At 38.7% G+C, this 21,252-nt stretch overlaps 1 protein-coding gene across 1 annotated transcript in view; it reads right to left on the reverse strand.

Annotated features, from left to right (window-relative positions):
- Nucleotides 1-18,695, reverse strand: part of MITF (melanocyte inducing transcription factor) — a 75,516-nt gene extending 56,821 nt beyond the window's left edge. Inside the window, exon 1 of the mRNA XM_078059200.1 lies at nucleotides 18,614-18,695. The gene's annotated coding sequence lies outside the window, so the exon portion shown is untranslated. The remainder of the gene's footprint in view (nucleotides 1-18,613) is intronic.
- Between the last annotated feature and the right edge of the window lie 2,557 nt (nucleotides 18,696-21,252).

The raw sequence follows: 21,252 nt of genomic DNA on the forward strand, positions 1-21,252 counted from the left end.
TCCACAGACCAGAGGTCAACAAACTTTTTTTCTATAAAGATCCAGAAAGTAATTATTTTCAGCTTTGTGGGCCATGTGGGCCATGAGTCTGTTGCACTACTCACCCCTCTACTATAATGTGAAAGCAGCCAGAGACCATACAAAAATGAATGAGCATGGCTGTATTCTAATAAAACTTCACAGAAATAGGCAGAGGGCAGAAAACGGCTTATGGACATTGCTTGCCAAGCCCTGGTATAGACCCATGTCTTCGTCTCTACTATGTTCTGTTCTCCTCTATGTCAAATATGTACAGTATTATGCTACCTTCCTTCTCCTTTCTATCTAACAGGGTTCGGTTCATTTCACGCCTTAAGGGTTTTTTTGTTTGTTTGTTTTTTAACCACTGCTTTCTAATTATGTCTTCTAAGACTTCTGGAGTCAATGCTTTCATAATTTATTCCCACATTATTTTGATAGCCTCCCACCTCCCATGATGTTCCTCTAAAATGGAACCCCCCACCTCCACCAGCCCCCAGAGGCATCTATCTGAATATCCCTCTTTTTCTCTGAAATGAAAATAAATGAACAAACCCACAGAAACAAATACAAATACATACCATCAGTGGCTACCCAACATCCACACCATCAGATCTAAGCTCGGCAGGGTCTCATACAGGCCCTTCATGACTTGGCCCCTGCTCACCTGTCCAGCTTCACCTCCCAACACACTCTCGGCTCCATCTTCTACTATCTTGCATTTCACTGCTTCACACCAAGGTCCAGAGTAGGTATTGTTGACTCGTTCCTCTCCTCATGCCATGCTCCCTGATCCTAGAACTTCTGGCGTGGCCCTCCTTGTTCTTCACAGTTCCACTCAACATTAACTGCCTCACCTTCTGGGGTGGAACCGCAGTCCCTCTGTGGGCTCACCATGCTTTGCCACCAGGCAGACTGACTGCCTTCCCAGAATTAGGAAAGTGAAGGGTTCAACGTTAGAAGGCTTTCCTTGTACTGGCTAATATTTATTGAGTTCCTTCCTACTTGTCCTTCAGGCTTCCACTAAAAGGCAACCACCTCAGGAGCTGTGCTATGTACTTTACATACATTAATTCATTAAATGATCAAAACTCTGGAGGTGATTCAGGTGTTTCTGCTCTAACTCCATCTATACAGTCCTGAAAAATGTCACGTTTTGCAAAATTACACACTATAAACAAGATGGCATATAGGAAAAGAGGTTCGGGCCAGACCTCTCCAAACTTCTGGACCTTTGTAACCAGAGCACGAATAACAACAATCAGTAAACCCTAATTCAACACGAGCTGGTTAAATTTCTACTGGCATTCGTGGCCAGCTTCACAGACAGTTTTAAACCCTGCTTCCTCCCCTCAAAAGGTAGAGTATGGAGGCTAAGTGCTTCTTATGGAGATCATTTCTTTAAAAATTACAACCTGATCCTGGATATGGCCTTTTTTGTGAGTGATTGTATCACTGTAAAGGGAAATATCTTAGCAGCTGCTAACTCTGCACACTCATCTTCTCCAGAGAGTGGAGCGTGGTGGCAAAGTCAAGCAGCTCTAGCAGCCTGGATTGCCTAAACCTTGTAGACATTCTGCCTATTTTAAAGTCTTCATCTATGACTAAGGCTTTCTCTCTAAATATGATAAAGTTTGCCCTCGACTGCTTCCAGCATTTACATGCTATGGAGAATGAATTCAAAAGGAGTTGCATGTTACACCAGCACGACTTCTTCATTTACCAATATTAACACTGGAGGTACTCACGCTAAAGAAACATACTGCAACAGGATGGGGGGGGTGTACTGATACTGCACCCATTTTACAAATAAGGAAACTAAGGTTAGACTAGAGATTAGATCACCTGACCAAGATTACTAATGACAGAGCCAGGATTCAAAGATAAGCTGCATAATTCCAGATTTGTGCATTTAAGGAAGGAGAGAGGGAAGGAGGAATGGCAATATCACTGAAAAGGAAAGCCCTTGAGAGAAAACTTGAAAATACACACATTATCTTACTCTCTCTCTCTCAAGAGAATTCAAATCAGTATTAATATATAAACTAAAGTAAAATTAATAAATCTATAGAAGTGAATCATACACTCCTGTCCTCACCTTCAATAATCAATCATAAACAAACATCCTCAGCCTCCACTCATTTTCTGCTTAGTAAAGGGAAGAAAATAAAAGCTAACGAACATTCTGTGACTGCGAATTGTGTCAGAGGGGCGCCTGGGTCGCTCAGTTGGTTAAGCATCCACCTTTGGCTCAGGTCATGATCCCAGGTCCTGGGATCAAGTCCCACATCCAGCTCCCTGCTTGGTGGGGAGCCTGCTTCTCTCTCTCCCGTTTCCCCTGCTTGTGCTCTCTCTCGCTATCCTTCTCTCTCTCTGTCAAATAAATAAATAAAATAAAATATTTTTAAAAATTATGTCAGAAATGAGTTTTCATGTTAGAGATTCAGTAATCCTGAGAATTAAATATTTAGGATGGATTTTAAGCAGTTTGCACAAATAAACTCGTGGCAGCTCTGGGTTCATTCTCATCGTCTAGTCCTATCAGACCTGTGCTCAGTCTCAGAAGGCCTCAGGAACATCTCAGAGACATGGTAAGTGATAGTCAGTAATGATACTGTTATTATTATAGGAAGTAAAGCACATATAGGCAAAATAATAGAACATCTTAAATAATAATACAAGAGGTTTTCCAACTCACCTTTTGCCACCCTCAAGGAGAAACTGGTCACTTTAACTACAGTGGAAGTGTAGGCTTTATATACACTGAGGTCTTTGTCATGGTAACTGTTCTGTGTATATCATGCTGAAAACAAACCTAATGTTTCTTTCAAGGGCTTTCAAAGTCCTTTGTCCCCTTCATATTACCACGAATTAAATTCCAGTGATGTGTAGGTGGGCCCTTCTCAAGGAAAAAGAAGAGACAGTTCATTGAATGCCAGTGTTAGGAGGCAAGTCTGAGACCAGCTAGTTAGATAGGGAGACTGAGGCCCAGGAAGGCAACTTCCCCAAGGTCATACTACAGGTCGATGTTTGATTTCAGGGCTGTAGTTTTGACTGTAAAGTAGCAAATACTGTAAGATCTGTTGAAGACAATGGCCTTTGGTCTTATCTCAAGATAATACATATCATGGAAATAAGATAAATGGTTTAATAGCAAAAAATAAAGGTCAGTGAGTAAGCTAGTGTTGAGTACCGAACACTCAAGGTGACACATGTTTCTAAAAGGCAAAAAAATAAAAAGGCAAGACTAAAATTTTATGTAAATTACAAGAGATGGGGTTGGGACAGCAGGATCTTAGACAAGAAAAAAAAGGATATATCATGTAAGGAAGAAGTCAGGTAACCCCAGGGCACGTTAGTCAAAATACCTGGATACGAGAAAAAATAATTGTGCCATTTGATGATCGATAACAATTTTCTGAACTCAGATACTGGTTTCTATCAGCTGACCAGTTCTATGAAGCAGGCACTGGAGCTCATGGATGAGATGCTGTGATTAAATGTATTTGGAACCTCTACTTAGCTAGAAATAGTAATGCCTTCAAAAGTGAACAGTTCATAAAATCATGTATGGTCACTTATATTTAACCAGAGTTCCAGAACCAAAATTGCTGACTTCTCAGCTTGTAAGTGAAAGTTTAGTCTCAGAATCAGGGAGCATTTTGATAGCCTGACACCTACTAAATTTTTTAAAACTTAGCCCCAATTTATACCAGTTTCCCCAGAATTTTCTATAAGCAAAGATTTAGTCTTTACTGTCAATCACCGAAACGATTTCTAAGAATTTTAAGTAATGGGTATAAAGTAATTCGGGGGGACAGTTAAAACCGTGCCAAGCATCCCACGATCTTTCCCCTCCAAGAAAAAGTCACTGTGGGGGCACCTGGGTGGCTCAGTCATTAAGTGTCTGCCTTCAGCTCAGGTCATGATCCCAGGGTCCTGGGATCGAGCCCCGCATCGGGCTCCCTGCTCAGCCAGGAGCCTGCTTCTCCCTCTTCCACTTCTCCTGCTTGTGTTCACTCCCTCGCTGTCAAATAAATAAATAAAATCTTAAAAAAAAAAAAAGAAAGAAAAAGTCACTGTGAAGGGAACCTGCATCACCAGATGATTTTTAAGAATAAAAATTCCTTGCTGCTGAAATGTAATTGAATAGTTACCAGTTAAAAGAATCTTTATACATCCCATAGACCACTGAAGAAATTAATTCCAGATCGTATGTAGAATCAATTTTCCTTGCTTTTGCCAAAGTATTAACCTTTTAATCATTTCTCAAGCACCCATTATGCGGCTGAGTCACTGTGGACGTGGTATGTGTCCCTGGTTGAAATGGTGACGACAGTCAACAGCATTAATAAGTACTGTGCCACGTACAGAGCTAAGTGCTTTGCAAGCATCATGTCGCTGGCTTCTCACAGTAACCCTATGAACGAGAGACTTCTATTATCCTTGTCATACAGACAAGGGAACTATGGTTCAGAAAGGATCTGGACAGTGCCACTCTAACTCCTGATCCCATGCCCTTTCAATGTGAGAACAGGCACAGCACATAATCAAACACCTCTGGGCAAGAGTTCTTTGAATTTTTAATTGAAAAATGGTAACTCTACCAGAAAAGCAAAATTTCGATGCAGAAATTTGCCAGGGGCATCTTAGGGTTATTTCTGATTTCCTCCTCTTAGTAGGAAGGAAGATAAGACCATAATCTTTATCTTCTGGTGGAAGCAAAGTGCACTTGATGGCTCCTCTGTGAGCCAGGCTTCTTCGAAGGCTGGACTTAGGTCCACACTCTGTTGTACTAGTGAAGGACTCCAGCATCAGAACGAGTTGGATTTTCCTGTGAAGCTTTCCTGTGAAGCTTCCAAAAATGAACCTTTGTTTTATTCCAACCAGGGGGCAAGTCGGCCACATGCACTGGATATACTGCCTTCAGGCAGAAAACTAATACTGGAAAAGAAAAAAGAAAGAAAAACACTTTCTGTTGATGTCAATGCTTCAGTGTAAAAGGCAAAGCCAAGACTATGGTCACGTCAGTAAAGACCTTTGATGTCACAGACTGACACATCAAGGGCCTTCTGCTTGTGAAATTATAGATGTTAGAGTCCCTTGGACTCTGAAAGGCCATTTTGTGTTACCACTTAACTAAATCTAATTTGACAAAAGGAATGTAGTTTCCAAAAGCAGAATTTAAGTAACAGTTGATAGTTAAAGTTTCTTAAAAAGTAGCTCTTAACCTTTCTTAAATGTCAAATACCTTAAGGCCCCATTTGATTAGGAATTGTGCTTTTTTTAATTTTTGTTAAGAAAATTCATAGAAGTAAGGGAAAAAAATGAAATCCATGGTTCTTGTATCAATTTGCACTTTGTTCATCACAGCAGTGTCAACATTTACTTGAAGGAGCGATGTATGGTATATATGCAAGTGAGGTATAAATTTAGTTGATAAATATCTGTGGTCAATGGATTTGCTGACCCCTCAGAGCTCCTCCAAAGGCACAGTGGTTTCTGTAGCTTAAAGTAGGAACCACTGTGTAATTGTAGAATTGCTTATTTCTCGTCTCCGCAGGATTTTACAGGATTAATCTATTATTATCAACTTTGCACAAGTACATGCATATAATGGGATGTACCCCACATACAGAAGACTCCAAAGGGCCACTGGATATTTTGCAACTTCTCTCTCTTTTTAGAGAAAGAGAGAGAGAGAGGGAGAGCACACATATGCATGAGCAAGGGGTGGGGGGGAGAGGGAGAAAGAGGATCTTAAGCAGGCTCCACACCCAGCGCAGAGCCCGACACAGGGCTCAATCTCAGGACCCTGAGATCATGACCTCAGCCGAAGTCAAGAGTCGGACGCTTAACCCACTGAGCCACCCAGGTGTCCCCATTTTGCAACTTCTACTTACCAATTTTACCTGAAAGCAATGTCTACTTTGCTTGTCATTCTCCTCCCCTCTCTTCTCAAATAAGTGCCTACCTATTGTAGCACTGTTGGAAATTTGCCACAACTCTTTACATATTTACCATAGATCTAAGAAGCCCTACGGGAAAGAAACTTGATTGACTTTATTTGTACTAGTATTTCCCAATTTTCCTTACGTTTCTTACAAATAAACTTCCAGACTTCTACAGCAGTGATTTTCAAACATGAGCATGCATTAGAATTCTCCAGAGGGCTGGCTAAAACAGAGATTAATGGCCCCACCCTCAGAGCTTCTGGTTCAACAGGTCTGGAATGGACTCAAGGAATTTATTTCTAAAGAGATCCCAGACATTGCAGGGGCTATAGGCCCCCCAGCCACACTTTGAGAGCCACTGAGTTACAGAAACACCATGTAGGGTTAAGTTCTACGCACATTAGCTTCACGACAAACTGAATAAAATTTTACATCAAGATTAAATGTCCTTCCAGAATGTTATGGCTTTCCCTTCTGTCTATGAGATATCGGTGGTCTTAAGTGTCCATAAAAATGGACACAATGACCCATACTCTTAACACTAAATTATGAATTCTATCAAGATGATACCAATTAATGAGTTGAAAATTCTTGAGGTGTATGATTTTAATATAAACCTGGAAAGCTATTAGGAAAATTGAAATCAACTTTATAATGGCCTGTATGTTTATTAACTTACATCAAGATGATAATAAAATAAGTAATAAACATTGAGAAAATATATAACTCCAAGCTAAGGCAATCATAAAATCTAACAACACAATGATTTTTCTTTCTGGAAGTCACAGCATAGTTAATATTTTTGCTCTCTTGACTTTCTTGCTTGTTGTAATTGAACAAGAATGCTACTTTGTAGGCTTTTAGTATTATATAAAGAACAAATTAATCTCTCCAAAACAGTTTAATTCCAGTATAATCAACTCATTGTTTGCATTAGGAGTAACAAGGTATCTAATAAAATTTAAATTATCATTTTAGGTGTATTATTTCTGGTTTAATAAATGGTCAAAACTGGTATCAAAACAGAAAACTTGGGTGCCCAGTGAATAAGAAAAGGAAGGAAAACGGTTTTGTTGAATTATTAGCTGTGCTGAAAATGCCTAAAAATATACTGTAAGTTAACGGAGAAGTTGCCTTAGCAACATGAGTATGGACAAAAATCATATATAAAACCCCACCAGAAATACTAGTTTTCAATAACTTACACGTTAATTTAGCTATAATGAATGTATAGTACATTAGTTAATCCTAGGATTAACCAATCTCCTTTTCCTTCAATGTCTTTTTCTGCATCAAGAACCTTTTATCAATGTTAAAATGCTTATATATTCCCAGGGTCTGAGACATCTTGAACACGCTAGAAAGGCGCTAGGTAAGTGTGACATGCAGAGGTTTGAAAAGAAATCGGGTTGAGAGCATGAATAAGACGTGTGACTAACAAGTCAAGAGCTGTTACCGCGCTCAGGCCTGAATGAAAGGCTGTTGGCAGAGACAGGTCCAAATGCCACATCACCAAGGGTGACTCTTCACTGTACTCTCAGGTGAGAGGCTATTTTTGACACAAAATATCAACCATACATGAGGTATATCAGCTAACCTGGGCTCCAAAGGGTTGTGAGAAGGAAAATAATGATTAAATTTTTTAGGTTCTCTTTGGTGGGGAGGGAGGCCGCAGGGAACCAATTGTATTGGGCAGGTGTCATGGCAGCACAGAAAGATGTCAACAGGGGCGCCCGGGTGGCTCAGTCGCTGAGCGTCTGCCTTCGGCTCAGGTCATGATCCCAGGGTCCTGGGATCGAGCCCCACATCGGGCTCCCGCGGAGCTTCTCCCTCTCCCACTCCCCCTGCCTATATTCCCTCTCTCGCTGTCTCCCTCTCTGTCAAATGAATAAATAAAATCTTGATTAAAAAAAAAAAAAGATGTCAACATGGAGATGATATTAATTACTGTATTTAGGTAATTAGTAACTAGAAATTATTATACCATTCATTATCAACAAAAATAAAGCAGAATCATTTACTGAGCACTTTCCATCCACCCGGCACTGTGCTAAATGCTTTGGGTCTGTGCTAACACAGAAGTCGCAGGCCACGTGTGGCTATTGATAGTGCTGCAAATGTGGCCAGTGTGACTCAGAAAATGAATTTTTTACTTTTATTTCATTCAAATCCAAATTTAAAGATGTATACTCAATTTAGTTATTAGGAATCTTTTACATATGTTTGAGACAACTTGGGTATAGGCATCTACTTTTTCAACTGTAAATCTCAGAAAAGCTAAACACAGATGGAGCAATTCCGATGAAAGTTTAGCATTGAACTGAGATGTACTTACAGATGGAAAATACACACTTGATTTTGAAGACTTAGTATGAAAAGCCTAGTATGAAGACTTATTATGAAAAATAAAAAGAATGAAAAGATCTTGTTAATTTTTATATTAATGATAACTTGAAATGATAATACTTGGGATATACTGGGTAAAATAAAATGTACTATTAAATTGCTTTTCTCTGTTTCTTTTCACTGCTTTTAATGTGACCACTAGGAAACTTAAATTACCGTATGTGGCTCACATTCTGTGTCTACTGGGCAGCACTGATTTAGGTGTACGATCACGTTTAATTCTCACAAAAACTTCTACAGAGCAAGTACTCCGACCTCCATTTCACAGATGAGGACACTGAGGCCCAGAGAGAATGGTAAACTTGCCCAGTCACCCAGTTAAGTATGGGAGCCAAGCTAATCCTAGGTTTTCAATCAGGGAAGCTGATTATGATTGCCTCCCAAAGCATGAAGAAGCACACCAGTTGGCACGAATGGAAATTTAGCATCCAAATAATAATTTACTACATTGTATGGATACCAGGATTACAAGACTGAAGTCACAAGGTTCTGTACTTCTCATAAATTCAATCTTTTCAGATTAAGCTGCCTGTCATAAATATCACCAAACACTTAATGATGCAGGAGGAGCAAAGACCATTACTACAGCCTGTCTTACCAGACGAGGGATTCCAATTAAATTCCATCAAACCACACTGAGCCAATACACTTTGACAAGCACCTCACATCCAAAACCTCCAAGAGCCTGGAATTTTTTTTTCTAATTTGCTCCCCCGTTCTCTTCACCAAGAGACAAAAGAAAACCCAGTAAAATGCTGAATGGGGTAAAAGCAAACACAACAAAGTTAGCAGGGGCCTATAAATGGCCCTTCAGAATTTGTAAAAACACAAAAACAAGAGGGCACATTTCCATCATTGCACAATATCGCTTTTGTTTAAGAGCCAAGTCTCAGGCTTGAAACGTGTTGGTAATAAATCAGCAGGCATTATTTTAAATCAACTGGTTTTATGAAATAAGCCAAGAGTTGAAAGAGGCAGGACTAATTACCAACATTCCTTGATGAATTACTTAGCGGCGTGTGCTAAGTCAATGTGCGTCTACGTCTTGATCCCCAATTTTATCCCATACTTATTTCCCAGGAGGTAAAAAGAACATGTGGCTAATTAAGGCACCGATCTCCACAGCCAGAAGTACTCAAGGTAAGATTTCTTTAGAAAAAAAGAAAAGGTTCTTTGCCTGGTACTTATTAATCTAATTTTTACTACTTCACTAGAAAAACAGAGCTAATCTTGTCACCTTTAGGCAGTCTGAACTACCATGCAGTGCTCAGAAAAAATGTTACATATTTGTAATTTAACCAATAAGAATTTCTTAAGCCCTTCCTAACCAGCAGGAATGTCTCTGGTTTGTCGCTTCTAATTAAGTCTCAACAAAATTTCTAGCTCCTAAATTTTAATTATACAAAACTCAGGGCCAACAGGGGAGATTACGACAAAGCTATGCCTGGTGGTAAGGTAGCAGAATTCTGAATTTCGCTTTTCATGTTGGGCCTCTTAACTACTTTTGAAAATTATTCACAATCTGGTGATTCAAATCCTTCTCTTCATTTTTAATTTTCAGGACCTGTACACCTTGCAATCTTTCCTGCAGGAAAGGCTGTGAGAGTTACATGATGTGTGGAAGTCTAGTCAACTCACCTGACAGACGAACTGTACTGCTCAGAAAGTTGTGAGCGAAGAGAACTTTGTCAAGGCTCCTAAATAAAATGTACTGGAGACACTCACTTTAATTACATTAAGAATGTATGCACACACTCTTCTAATAAAAAAATAAAATAAAGCCTTTGACCGCCACCACCTCCAATCCTAAAACCCACTCCAGAGGTAACTAGTACAAACAGTTTGGTACAGATTCATCTAGACCCTTTACTAAAACATCAGTTTTTAAAAGAATGGTTAAAACAATTCTTTTTCTCAGACCACTCTCAAACAGCCTCCTACTTCATCTGCTTTATAAATGCTCCAATTTTGATTCATCTCATTTGTGCAAAGTTATAAATTAATATGCAAAAACATCCAACTTCATAAACAATGTCTGAAAGCCAGGAACTACATTTTCCTTAAAGTTCAAAATGACACTCAAAGAAGTCAATAAAAAGAGACATATTCAGGACAAGAGCTAATATTCTAGCCCTGATTGCAGCTATAGCCTTGCACAAAGCCACTGTGCTGATTTACATATTTTTAAACACAGATCCCACCCACTTATTTTAGTAGGGCAATGGTAAAATTAGATTGTGCTTACACATGTCCACAGTCTCTGTTGTTCAAGGTCGTATTTACAGAAGGTGGTCTTTCAAATCTAAGCCCTTCCTCTCATTGCTGGGAATAAGTAGGTAACATTCATGAAGAAGACTTGTGCCTTTCCATATAGTGATATAAGATTGACATTATTCACTTAAAATTTGCTTGAAAGCAAAGAGAAAAACAATCATAATTGAAGCTCCAGTTTTAAGTGCTAAAATATAGCAAAAGCTTTAATACTGCAGGAGGGCAGGGTAAGGAAAACTATAAATGCAACCATAATTGCAGGAGAAAATTCCTATTAAAAGATGTGTGTGAGTCTATCAAAATCAGTATTTCAAAAGCAATTTGCTGCAAAACAAACGCATTATTAAAATATACATAGCTATAAAGGATATGAATTGGGATAGCCTGAGCAAAGAGGATCTTTAGAACATAAGTGATCCTGAGTTACGATTTTTGGATGTTGTCACAGAAACTTTCACTGTAGTGCTTTTTTGTTCAATAATGATACTGTAACTAAACCATAAATTACCATTGTGGTCACTGTGGCCAGGCAGTCCTTTTATACAATACGAACACATCCAGATCTTTCATCTGGCGGAAACTCAGGGATCCACTCTATTCAATATAGATGGCCCCTTAATACTTCTAAGTTCTTCAGATCATGTATCCTTCCATTAAACCTGTAAAACTCCTCTAAAGTTTCTCTCTGACCTCCCACTTTGCTCTAACATACTCTGTTACTGGTGATTCTTTATAAATGTTTAGAGTATGTCCTTGTATGTCCTTGAGCTCTGTAGAAAACACAGAGGCAGCGGGGGATGTGGTTATAAGTAGACAGGGTAGGGTGTGGAGCCTAACTGTGTGTCAACAGTGACAAATCTGTCTGTGCCTCAGTTTCCTCATCTGGAAGATGGGGCTTATCCTATCTAGCCCATAGGGTTGCTAGAGGAATAAATCAGATAAAGAATATGAAGTATTTGGCCTACCACCCAATACAGCCAATAATCAATGTCTGTATAGTCGCTGTCTTTCCTCCTCCAAGTTGTTTCAGGCAGTACCACATATATACTAGTAATTCTTTTTTATTTACTTATTTATTTCTACTTATTTAATTTTTTTAAGTAAACTCCACCGCCAACGTGAGGCTCGAACTCACGAACCTGAGATCAAGAGTCGCACGCTCTACTGACACTCTACTGGCTAGGCACCTCTACACCAGTAATTCTTATTAAAATTTTAAGCTGTGGCCTGAAGCTGTGTAATAAACATTTGCTGCAGGCCCTAGGCTACCATGTCACTTGAGAGAGTAACACAACTCCTTCTCCCTCCTCAAGTTTCTCAGGCCATTTACTCTAAGAGAGGTACTACCACCAATGGTTAAGCAATCTGAGCCACGGAGTCTTAACTGAGTGGGTGCAAATCCTGACTGTTCCCACCTGCTTCTCTAGCTTTGGATGAGCTGCTTACCCTTTGCCTTAGTTCCCACATCTGTGACATGGGGATGCTAATACTAACTGCCTGGAGCTGGACATACCAACCATGACTGATATTCTAACAGTTCTCCTAGGGAGACACAGACTGGCCGGAATGTAGGAGTCCCATCGATGAGAGCCTTGGTAAGTGTTCTCTAAATAAAGAGAGGAATTGAGGAAAGTGCTAAGCACTCTACGGGAATGCTCCTCAAGCTTTTTTTCATCATCACCCCCACTTAAGGAGCCTTTTTAGACATTTTTCCCCCAAATTGCCTCTCCTCAATCCCACACCCGTGAAATTTTAACAGGCACCTAAACTTTATATACGACGGCCCTTTAGAGGCCCAAACCACTGTAATATCTATGACTTTTTGCCCTCCAAGGACCAATCTCTGCCCCCCGAGGGGCAGTATCACCCTTGTTGAGGATGCATGCTTTACAGATCCCATCACATTAAAAAGGAAATTACCATTCAGAGTCAAATTTAAAAAGCCCACTTCAATTTTCAGTCCTTACTCCTAGGCCCCAGACCTTAATATTCTCCGTAAGATGCTACCCTAATCTCCACTGGTACTGAATGATGAGAACTGTGTCAATGAACAGAGACACACCTATTAGCGTGGCTTCTTTTAATAGAAGAAAGAGAAGGAGCTGAGCAGGCACCCGCTCACATAAACCCCCAAGACTTTGGTGGTTGCAAAGTAGCTCAGTGACAAGATGACAACGATCCTTGTGCCTAAAGACAAAGTGTCCCTCCCCAAACCTGCATGGTCCAGGTGTCCACTGATTGCAGCTGGCCTACCCACAACCTAAGGAAATCAAATCACCCAGATTCTATTGTACTCCTAGGCCACATAAAAATGGCCCTGTGGTCACAGGAAGAGAAATTACTTACATTTTGTGCTAATATTACCAAGTGAGTAGGTGATTAGAGCTGATGTTTCAATGTCTTCAGAAAAGTGAAATTAATTCATACATGTAGCTGTGTCAAGACTAAATATTTTGTTTAGATAGTTGCTCTAACCAAGGCCCCGCCCATTTAAGCGGACCAGGCCTAATAATCTAAGCAGAGATGACTCTCTTCAGCCAGCATTTCATTACTAGTTACTAGTCACTGAAAGCACTACAGATAACAATATCTAAAACTAATCAATGTGCATTTACAGATATTCTTACACTACTTAGCCTGTGTTAAGTTTGATTTTACCAGTTGAAGACAAGTTAATGGAGCAGCTTCCTGTGCCAGCCCTGAGATGACTAAATCCTTACCCGCAGGGGTTTGTAAAGCAGCAAGGGAGGCAAACAGTCTGTCAGTCAGTGCTCATGGAAGCTGGGACACACTTGTGTCCCCGGAATGATCTAACTGCTTTTCAAACACAGAGTAAGAAGTTCCCGCTCGGCTTCGGGAAGAACAGTTTGAAGCAAGAGTCTCAAAGTAGAGAGGATCCAGAAGAAACACTGTTTCTTTTGTTCTGTTTGTAAATGTGAACAAAGAGAAAGTCAGGGTTTATGTCTACTGATCAAAACTGCCTGATACATTTCTTCAGACCTTGCTCCCACAAAAGGCAATTGTGGGATGGGAAAACAGCAGAGGTCAGGGAGGCTGTACCCTAAACTGCTAAGAGCAGCTCCTTCCAAAGAGCTGGAGGGAGGGAAGAGGTGAAAGGGAGGGAAGGTGGGAGAGTTTCCAGTTGGGATTTTTCTTTCTCACTATTAAAATTGGTTCCATGTTAACAAACATGGTCTACAATTTTTAAAAATCAATAAAAATGAGATTTGAAGAGAAAGAAAATTACCTTATGTGTCACAATGAACACATCAAAATGATACAACCAGAAGACTCAAAGACCCTATAGGGAAATGAGGTCTCTGTGAGGATGAGAAGTTGTTTGAACCTGGAATCTGACCCCCGAAGAAGGATGTGGCCTTTGAGACACTGAGTTTGATCCAAAAATGAAAGGACCCCAAAGTTTATAAATAGTTCTGAAATCAAGGCTCACAGAATGTGTATGTCACACCATCTAGTCACAAAAATATATGATGGACCACAGATGAACAAGAATAAATATGTGGTGGTATTAGAAGAATTCTTGGATGTCCTTTCTTTTGGGGACAGCACCCGTAGCAACAGATTCCCTAACTAAGAGGAACAATGGGAGCCTATCTGAGGCATGCTGCACCTGTTCCTGATTTCTGTGGCCACCATGACGCTAATAAGGTTCTGTATTCCCAGCTAAATAAATCAGGAACAAAATCTAAATGCATAGTGGAGTATGGAAATAGTCCCTTTCACTAATCTGTAACCCACCAACCCACAGGAACTCCACACACCCTTTTTCATGTTTCTGTATTAACCTCAAGGAGAAGCAACACCTTAAAAATTCTACATCAGGTCTTCTTCATAAGTTATGGACACAAGGCCAGCAAATCAGTCATGCACCTTTCCCTGACTAGTGAAATCTCATGGAATATTGGGTGTAGAACAAGGTGACAAGGAAGCAGGACTTCCATCCTGGCTCACCAGAGTATCTAAACGGGATGCCACATTATTACACAACCAAATAAATGCCAAAGTAAATTGAGTTTACAACGCAGCGGGCCCTGGCAAAGTGTTTGTACATTTCATGGAACACCAAGCACCGTTTCAAATTTTGCAGCAATCTGCCCAACTTCTTGGATTATCTGAGATTTAAAAAAGGGGAAAAAAATATAGTCTTGCAAACTACTTAAAATATCCTAAAGTTACAAAAATACCTTTTTTTTCCTTTCACATTCATATAACCTTTCTCCCAAAGCACAACAGAAAATTCCAATGTACCATCCAGTCCAGAGAGAACAACGTGCCTTTACATTTTTAAATTCCAAGGTGAAGAAAAGAAGGGGATGGAGGAGGGAAGGGAAAACCTTGGCAATTCCATACAAAACTCTGAACAGAGAAATGTCTTCAAACTATAAACAAATGTCTTCAAGTTATGAGCTGTCAGAGCCCTTGTTGTGGGAGGGAACGAAGGGAGAAATTCTGATGAACTTGCCAGTCCAAGATCAGAGCAACCAGCTGCTCCTCCAATCAGCCAGCGTTACAGATGAGACAGTGAGAACACAAGCCTGGTGAGCGTGCAGATGGTAACACAGAGCATGGTTCTGTGATGCTTCCTTAACTATGAGACCTGACCTGTGTCTGCAGGGTCTACCCCTGGTTCCTCTGCTTTTGTTTGAAAGAAGCTAGATCAAACTGCAAAGCTAAGGTGTGCATGACTCCCATGTCAACAAAACCCACCTATGGAAGAAACTGCTTCCATTAATGGTTCTTAATGGCTTTTTTGTTAGTTCATAATTTGAAATACGAGGTGTGTTCACTACGACGAATAATGCATTATGTACCCTAAGTGTTGGTTAATTTATGATAAAGAAGCATCCTTAAATCATAATACCCAGTTGAGTCGGCTTGTTCTTAAGAAATCCAGACGATATATCTAATACTTAAATATACAGTATTTAAGTAAGACTAATCAGTCCATATTATCCACCATGAAAGTCAGTAATAAGAATAAAGCCACAAGGTAATTAAAGAAATACAGAAACAAGAAGCTAATTCTGCAAAGCTTCGCGAATTTACAGACTAAACAGTGAAAACGTGAGGAATAAGTAGTAATGCGAATTTCCAACCTCTAATCTGAACTCCAAAGACTGGACCTAAGTTTACAGGAAACTGTCAACAATTTTTAAACATGCTTTATAAAGCTCTTTTTTTTTTTTTAAAGCCTAACTCTGCCAAAAAAAGGAATTAACCTGAAAACATGAAGTTAGCTTTTCAAAAATCATTCAACCCACTGATAGTAAAATGTTGGTAATGAGTTTGCGTGTGTGATCTTCCATCAAGTTCTCAAAAACCAGTAGGAGATGGGGAGATTTAACCAGGATTCTCTAGCACTTGCTACCACATCTGACTGTACACATCGACCTCCACTGAGAAGCAGGTATGTTCTGTTTTAGCAATTTAAATCTTCAAAAATTAAATGAAGAATTTACTGAGGCTACACTCTGAAAAAATACGTTCAACATAATCTGTATCATAATGCACTTAATTACTATACTTGCTATTACTCATTCCTTGAAAATGTATATTCATAAAAAAACGGTCCAAGATTGAGCAAATTAACTGTTTTTACTATTAACTTTAACTACGATTTAACTTTACAAAATTATGCTTATGATTTAAAAACCATAAAAGGGAAAAGAAAAAAAAAAAGACATTTCTCTCACTTACCTTTCTATAGTAAGTCTTTCATAATACTATTTTCATATATAAAAGTTTTGAAAATATGTAAACTATTTTTAAGTACCAAATCCTTAAGTATCTGGAGCCATCCCTTAGATACTACTCTCCCCCAAAATATTATTTGAATTACTTAGAATGTCATTTTATAGGAAATTACATATTTTTATTTGGTCTTTTATCAAAGGGCACTACAATTTGTCTAAACAGCTATCAAACCCATCCGCATTGCTATGCAAACTATACTTTTTTTTTATATGACATACTTCACTACTTTATATACTGAAGTATAAAAATGCGCAAGTTAAATAAACTATATTCAGCTTGAAATACAGATTTACCAATTGCTCATTTTTAGTTAGACTGGGACTTCTATTTCTAATAATTTATTTGTGCTTTAACTTGGGACATTTTTCTGTGATACCTAAATTGAAGGTTGTAGCTCCAGCCACTGTTACCAGGACACAGCAACATATAAGGAAAAATGGGTGTATTATTCAAACCACATAGTACAGGTTTTCATTCTAAGCATTTTCAAAATAACATTTTTTTAAGTAATAAAAACATTTAGGAATGATATCCATTTTAAGATGATACAGAAATGGTATTTCAATGCATTTGCATACGGGTGATTTCCACACCATCACATGTAATTGCCTTTACGGAAATACTGATTGCAATTAATATACTTTAATACAATATGAAACATTACCTTTGAATTGGACACAAATCACTACTAGCACAAATCCATGTCATCTCTTCTACAATGTATCCTTCAGATTTAAAAAGTAGACTATTATGGTGAATAAAACAGACATATTTCTCCACATTTTATTATAATTTAATTCATATAACTTTAAACTCATCTAACTTTAAAAGGCATAGACAAAACAACTGTGATTCCTGTGAACACCAAAAAACTTGGTTTTTGTCAATTTTCACCCAACCAGAATGGAAAGATTTAATGTATAATTTATTCCCAAAAGAAAACTTGCCTTTATGGGGGCGGAGGGGAGGGGAAAAAAATATCCACTAATTGTGGCAATATCTACAACTTCAATCACATCAGAGTAATATTATATGCTAAACTGTTTGGATCTTTTTTGCCCTCACCAAATTTCTGCTTGTTTTTTCATGAAAGAGCTTCCTCATTTCATCACTACATCTTAAAAGAGTCTATGCAAATAAAAAACAACTGACTTTAAATTTGTTTTTCAAGAATCTTTCCCACTTCCTGGTAAGAATCATATATTGCTTCCAGTTAGAACACATCATCCCTCTATTTACTTTAATTGTAAACTTTAAATAGTGGGAGATGTTTTTATCTGAGCACACGAATGAATGCAAAGACCAACAATGAATCACCAGTGTGTAAAGTTCACATTGTTTAATGAACACTAACACTTGGGACTCTTTCAAATGAATCAATTAGGTGAATGGGTTAAAAAAAGGTTCTTTTAAGCAAGGAAGTTCCCTTACTTGCCCTTTTAGCTTTCCTTGCCTCAGTCATATTGAAGAGTTGGAATGTTTATCTTTAAACAAGGAGTATGTCCAATGTGATGTGGAGGACACACGTGTGAGATGGAATTCTATTCTTAGACTTGTTACAGTTTTCCCCAGTAATTAGGAAGCTATATGTCCATGATAGAATGATGCTAACAAGCTCCTGCAGTTTCTACTCTAGCAAGAAATCAAAGAGCCCCCGAACAGACCACTTCAGTTAAAGGATGATGCATTTCAGTTATTAAAGTGAAGAAAGCTCTCCTATAGTTTTATCCCAGAAGGGACTTTCTAAAATGGTCAGATCCTAGAGCCAAGATTGCTTACTAAATAAAGAAGAAAATTAAAAGGATCACCATGGAACATTTGGAGGTGGGGGAAAAAAATACATTAAGTTATTAGAAGAGATTCATTTCAGGTAACTTGTACATTTTGAAACTTTCCCAAAGGGAAAATATGGAAAGATATCATCACACCAGACGCCTATTCCTACCTGCTATTTCTCGTGGAACATCAACACTCTTCCCCCATTTAGTGAGGGCTACTACTCCATTACTTTGCGCCCTTCTTTGAACATGCAAAGCCATGTAGCATCAGTAGAGTTGGCACCGACAAGACAAATAGGATTCAGACGGGTTAATCTGACCAAAAACACATCGAGATAAATAAAACACCTAGGAAATGGAAAATGTTGGTCTGGAAGAGGGCTTGGCCCCGCCAACAAGAGCGACACGTACCTTAAGGACTTCCATCGGCACCTGGGTGGCAGAGGGAAGGGTGGTGGGCACGCTGACGTTTATGGCTGGGGTCGGACTCACAGGCACTCTCTGCTGCATGAACTGGGCGGCCTGCAGCTTCTGTTGCTGCTCCCTTCGCTCCTGCTCCTGCATTTGCTCACGCATGAGTTGCTGGCGTAGCAAGATGCGTGATGTCATACTGGAGGAGCTTATCGGAGGCTTGGAGGCCCCAGGATGCTCCTCGGAACTGCTGTGGGAAAACCAAAAAAAAAAAAAAAAAAAGGCACAACATTTAGTTTCCTAATGAGACCTCTCGTCTGCATTTTGGGGGGTATCCTAAATTGCACCCAACTATGAAATGAGCCTGTGTGACTATAATCAAGTCGCAGAATGGTACTCCACGTAATTGAAAATCAAGAGGTGACAGGATTTAAGTCATTAGGAGTTGAATTAAAATAAGTCAGCTTGATTGCATCTAGGCATTTTTATCATGTGGCTTAATTTTTTTTTTTTTAACATTTTATACCACATACTACTCATCACCACCAAATATAGCGCCGCCATATGAAGTGCCAAGAAGCAGTGCGTCTTAATGGCACCCAGATTTCCACATTTAAAAATAAATTGCTTGATTTGCTTTTTCATAACTGAATCTAACCAAATAACTACTCCTACACGTTATCTAAATTCCTTGAAGATGTCTAAGATGTTTACTAACGCGGAATAATTTAAAGAAAAGGTGAACTTTGTCATGGGGAAATTCTGCGAGGATATGGGAAGTAAAAACCATTAATGAAAGAAGCATTTGGACCAGAATGTTAATATGGGGCTCGACTTCAGGCTTCGGGAAGGGGGCAGAGGACGAGCTGGTTTGACAACGCAATTCTCCTTCTGGTTTTCTTTGTATGGTCTTTTCTCCTGATTCATCTTGGCAAGCTCTCTCCTACACGTGTCTGTGAGATCCCCATGCGGCCTACTTCTAATGGTTTTGGTGCTCGCTCTATCCAAAATTACAGAAAAAGCTTAAACACTAGTCCTAAGTTAGGACGAAAAGACTTCCTAATTTTCCTAAATATGGGTTGCGACTGCTTATCTTGCCAGCTCTACAGCACCAACAAGTTATTCAACCTCCCTCTGCCTTAGTTACCTTATCCGGGAAAGAGGGATAATAATAGTTTTTTACACATTTACTCATTTATCAAGGAGAGGGGGTTTAAAAACTTCTGTTACATTCCTTATATTTTGTGGCCCTACCTCTTCAGGATTTTGTGAGGATTAAATAAAATAATGCACATAAATTGCCTAGTACAATGAGTCATGTAGTACTACCTCAATAAAGGTTTGTTGTTGCTATTATTATTAGCTAGAATTTTTCGTTGTTTATTTCCAGCAATATGGTTTTCCTTAAAAAAAAAAAATCTCTGTTTAGGGCAAACAGTGCAAAACCTTTTAGTACCTGGAAACAGAAAAGCAGTAACATTTGAGAAAATGTTCACTCTCAAGGAAGTCACTCATCAAGGGAAATATGTGAAGCTTTAGCTTCCTTCCTTGAGTATAAACCCCAGTACTGTCTTTACCTTCCAACGAAAGACAAAATAAAGCCTTTAAACCATTGGCCATCCTTATGAACTCCTTAAAGACAGGAACCTTCAAACTCTGCAGGTAACAAAACATGCTAACAGATGAGGAGATGTTTGTGTCCCTCACGTGGTTCCAGAAAACTACATGATAAAAATTACACCAGCAGTTAACTTAGTACTCACCACAGGAAATCAATTCAGGGAATTATGATAGGATCATATAATGCAATACTATGCAGCCATTCAAAGTGCTGAAGAAATATATTTATGGTTGGAATTGAATCTACACAATATAATACTTAGAAACGCCAGCTGCAAAAAAAAAAAGTGTTCGAGGTATGACCTAATTAAAAAAAAAAAAAATGTTCGCTACCAGAACAAGTGTCCTGATAATGCTAGTCTGAACCATCGCTGGCACAGTCCTTTAAGGCATATTACAAAAAGCACAAGAAAAACAACATTATCAAAAAGCTGTCATACTGTTCAGACAATCTGACTCAGAAATTTCATCGATGGACAGTTTTCCTAAAAACATAACTCAGAAATGTGGAAAACCTGATACTGCAAAGCTATTTACAAATTGCAAAATATTCTGAACCACCTAAATTTCCTCCCTAATATGAGAATGACTACATAAATTATTAGGGGAGATACTGGTCAAAAGGCACAAGCTTTTAGTTTATGAGATCAGGTTCTAGGGATCCAATGTTCATCATGGCGACTATAGTAATAAAACTTATTGTACACTTGAAATTTGCTGCAAGAGTAGATCTTAAGTGTTCTCATAGCAAAAAAAAAAAAGAGAAAGAAAGAAACAGAAAAGAAATAGCAACTACATGATGGACGTGTTAGTTTGACTGTAATCACTTCACAATGTATACATATATCAAATCATCACGTTATACACCTTAAATACATATAACTTTTGTCAATTGTGCCTCAATAAAACTGGGGAAAAAATAAAGCCATTTAAAAGATTTAAGCATAAAATTGGTTTTAAAAAAGTAAGTTGTAATACATGAATTTGATAACATACTACTTTTTAAAAAAACTGCACAA

This window comes from Halichoerus grypus, chromosome 1, assembly GCF_964656455.1.
Source record: "Halichoerus grypus chromosome 1, mHalGry1.hap1.1, whole genome shotgun sequence".
NCBI classification, from domain to species: Eukaryota; Metazoa; Chordata; class Mammalia; order Carnivora; family Phocidae; genus Halichoerus; species Halichoerus grypus.